The 4,418-nt window shown below is 39.3% G+C and overlaps 1 pseudogene; it reads left to right on the plus strand.

Annotated features, from left to right (window-relative positions):
• Window positions 1–439: 439 nt before the first annotated feature.
• Window positions 440–4,058, plus strand: LOC149545844 (disease resistance protein Roq1-like; annotated as a pseudogene).
• Window positions 4,059–4,418: the final 360 nt, after the last annotated feature.

A 4,418-nucleotide genomic window follows, 5' to 3' on the forward strand; every position in this document is an offset into this window, starting at 1 on the left:
TAATATAACAATAACACAGATATTCAGATCCACAAAACACCAATTTCTCATAATAGAATCATAAGATTACATCCAACATGTCATGTTGTCCAAGTATCAAGCAATTACAATAGTAATTCGACAAGACTCTTAGACTACAAAATATTTCTAAGATTTGGTTATAATTTATTTAGAAGATTATGAATATGATTTTTGACTTGCAAATTTAAAAAATAAAAATAAAAAAGATATGTTACAGCCATAATGCCTAAGTATGCCATGATGCCTAAAATGTGCATGATACATTAAAAATAATCAATTAGATAGCCGGTGCCCCAAAGCGCTTGCATGGTCATCCATTGTCATCCATGTTACCATCTATTAATTTAGACTATTTATATATGTACGTTTGTTGCAATTATAGTTATGCTATTTTTTATATGGTGCAATCTACGCAAACATGGCCGCATCCGTAGGTAGCCGTCTTCAACGGAGACGCTTCTTTGTAAAAAGTTGTACGAACTCACGCGGTTTTGGACAGGCCGTTTTCTATGTTTTGGCTCTTCTTCTTCTCCAAATCTTTATTTTCTTCTCGCATAGCGTTCTTTCCCTCTATTTGCGACCGTGGTTCTGTCTCTTCTCTGTATTAAGGATAATTTGGATCCTTTGAAATGGCTTCCAATTCTGAGCAGCCTGAGCTCGAAGACACTATTGAGCAGCCTGAACTGGAAGACGCTTTTGAGCAGCCTGAACCTTCTTCAAGGCCTTGGCAAAATGGGAACTTTTTAATGGAGATCCCTAAATTGTTGCAGTAATGGTGTCTGTCCATTCTAAACATCTCGGTACAGATCTGCCTCATTCCATTCCGTAGGTTTATGCGAGCTATTGAACGCAGCCGGCAAATGCTACATGAGGCTGATCGCCAAAACATATTTGACCAGTTCCCACCATTCTACGACTCTGCGTCCACGGAGCTCTGGCAGATTTTCATTAACCATCGCGGAAGCAATACGAAATACACATTCGCCAAAAAAATTGAGGAAACCCTTGATAGCAAGGGATTCCGCGCTTTCCTCGATGGAGGTGCAATTCGGCCCGGCGATGTGATACAGAGAGAAATACAAGCAGCAATGAACAGTGACTCTCTTCACATTGCCATTTTCTCTCCCGACTATGCCCAATCCTCATGGTGTCTGGATGAGCTTGCTTACATGCTCAAAATCAGAGCCCCTGCTACAATCGTTCCCATTTTCTATCATGTTGATCCCTCAGATCTCAGATATATTGATCAAGGAAAAGGAATATATGCCGATGCGTTCTCACAACATGCAAAGAAAGGTAGATACACCAAGAAAAGGCTCGATCAGTGGAAAGTGGCACTACACAAAATTTCATCCCTTTCCGGCTTACAGGTTAACAATAATAAGTATGTATTGTTTCTCTTTCTCCTCGATAGTCAAGTTCTGTATTCCATATATGTCGAGAAAAGTGATGCATGAGGAACTGATAATTTTTCGTATTCTATATATTTTTTAATATTTATCTACTCATGCAAGAGGAACTGAAAAAATTGTATCAGTTTGCATTGTTTATGATAGAGTGAATATCTGCGTAGAAGGAGTTTGTAGCGTTGGAGAACACGCAATATATTCGTTTTAAATGATTTTAATGTAATTTTAATTAGTGCGTGGAAATAATTGTTTTTTTGTGTGTTGTATTATACTCTCTATTCTTTACCTGTTTTCAGATTCTACAATATATAGGTTCTACTTAATTTGTGTTGTGTATTTTGTTTTGATTTTTATTTTTCGCCCATAATGTTTAGGGACGAGGCCGAAGTTTTGAAGAACATTGTGAATAGAGCATTGGGATTAATGAAAATAGATCCCATACATGTAGCCTAATATCCACTTGGTTTGGATGAACTAGTACAAGGCTTCGTCGAATCAGTCACAAGTGAAGAGGACAGAGAAAAACTCACGGGGATCGTGGGCATGGATGGCATTGGGAAATCCACTATGGCCAAAGAGCTCTTCAACAGAAACTTTCACTCATTTCAGAAATGCGGTTTTGTTCCCGACGTGCGGGATGTGGCATCCCAAAATGCTCTGCCTGAGAAGCAGAAAAAGCTTCTTACAGACCTTGGCGTTGAAAATTTGTCATTAGACGGTGTCGACGAAGGCAAAGTGGTACTCACAAATCGTTTGAGCTCTGTTCGTGCCGTCATTGTTTTGGATGACCTGGATCACATCGATCAGTTGTATGCTCTTTTGCCAAATAAACACAACCTCGGATCCCAAAGTATGGTAATTGTGACGTCCCGGAAAAGGGATGTTCTTAAATCGATGGGTATCTCAAACATTTACAAAGTGCCAAGACTTGAGAGCTCAGTAGCGAAGAATTTATTTTGCAGGCATGCTTTCCAGAAGTCTTCTCCACCCACCAGATTTGACACTCTGGTTGACAAATTCGTCCAGGTTTGCGATGGTTTGCCTTTATCTCTGAAGGTATTAGGGGGACAGCTACATGGTGAGGATTCCATTGCTTACTGGGAATCCCAATTAGATAAAATCTCAAGAATATTGCCTAGCGACATCACAAAGTTAGAGAGATGTTCTTGGATGCGGCTTGTTTTCTCATCGGCGAATGCAAAAGCACAGCTATAGCACTGTGGGATGGATCAGGTTGGAGTGGCCTGCACGGTTTACAAACACTTGTAAATAAGTGTCTTGTGGAGCTGGGTTCCGAGAAACATAACACCTTCAATGAGAAGAAGATACGGATGCACGATCATCTGAGGGACATGGGAAGAGAGATGGCAAGTTAGCACTCATCATATTGGCTTTGGCATCCAGAGCAGATTAATAATATACTGCATTTCCAGGTAAATGTATTACTGGCTCCCCTTTAATTATTTCTTAGTGAAATCATAAAAATAATAGTTTGTTGTTTTGTCTGCCTCTGCTTGCGGCAGAGTTGACTGAAATAGCTTGTATTCTGGTATTTTTCATTAAGAAAGAAATACAAATTAGAGGGATACAACCTCCAGCTACGTTTGTGGCCTTCAAAGAGTACGCTCATCAGCTATCTTCCACTGGTATTCTTGTTTGGTTTCACTGGCATACCCGTTCATTAAGAAATCTTCCATCTTGGCTTCCATTAAGACATTTAAGTGTTTTAGAGCTTGATGATGCTAATGACTTGGAGGAGTTGTGGCAAGTCAATGTGGATGTAAGTAGTTTGAATCCGTGGTTTTTATGTAACAGCTTTTTGATAGTTTATATTTTTCTCAATTGAATTCAGTAGAATAATGAACTGAATTGAGTATATGATGTTTGCGTGCAGCCTTCTCTGCAATTGAGAAAGCTTATCGTACGTTTCTCTTTCAAATTGCAGCGGCTTCCAACCTCAATAGGACATCTTCAAAATCTTAAAATGCTTTCCCTTTGTTTTAGCGGTAACAGTTTGCCAGAAGAGTTCTGTGGCCTGCATTCGCTGAAGTATTTATATTTATACTGTCCAAAGTTATCTTCACTGCCAGCTGGCTTTGGCAATTTAAAAGATTTGAAGTATTTAATGCTGTCTTGCCCACAGTTGAGCACTTGGCCAGATTCTTTCCAGCAGCTGATAAAGATGAAACATCTGCGATTATCCAGATGTGAAACGCTCTCCTCACTGCCTAATGGCTTTGGGAATTTAGTAAGATTGAAGTATTTAAGTCTAACATTTTGCGAGCAGTTGAGCACTTTACCAGATTCTTTCAAGTAGTTGACACACTTGGAAGATCTAGAGATTCCATTCTCCTCAACTACTAATGGTTTGTGCTCGCTACCTATTGGTTTTGGTAATTTAAATAGATTGAAGCGCATAAGTCTAATTTGGTGAAGCCAGTTGAGCATGTTGCCAGACTCTTTTGGGCAGCTGATACACCTGGGATATCTGGATTCATCAGTTTGTGAAATGTTATCCTCATTGCCTGAGGGTTTTGACAATTTATACAGGTTGAAGCACATAAATCTGGGACTGTGCATGCAGTTGAGAACTTTGCCAGATTCATTCAAGAGGTTGATACACCTTGAGCATCTATATTTACAAGGTTGTGCTAAGCTTAAACTAAACTTAGATGTATTTGAAGGCATCAGAAAGCTCAAGTACTTGGGATTCAACAGTTGTGAAGAATTAGAAGATTTGCCTAATCAAATTAAGAATCAGGCATCGTTGACAAAATTAGATCTAACAGGTTGCATTAAGTTGAGAAGCTCACCAAGTAACATTGGTCAACTGGTCAACTAATGGTCGTTCAAAATTGAGAGCCGGGTGATGAAAGGCTTGCAGACTGCTCTTGTTTGCTTTCTCTCGTTGAAAAAGATTGAAATTGTAAGTTCTGAAGGTACAATGGAATTTGGTGCTGAGGAAGAAGATTGCAAACCAGTCTCTGT

This window comes from Cupressus sempervirens, chromosome 7 (assembly GCF_028749045.1).
Source record: "Cupressus sempervirens isolate cs-2001-9-10 chromosome 7, ASM2874904v1, whole genome shotgun sequence".
Lineage (NCBI taxonomy): Eukaryota > Viridiplantae > Streptophyta > Pinopsida > Cupressales > Cupressaceae > Cupressus > Cupressus sempervirens.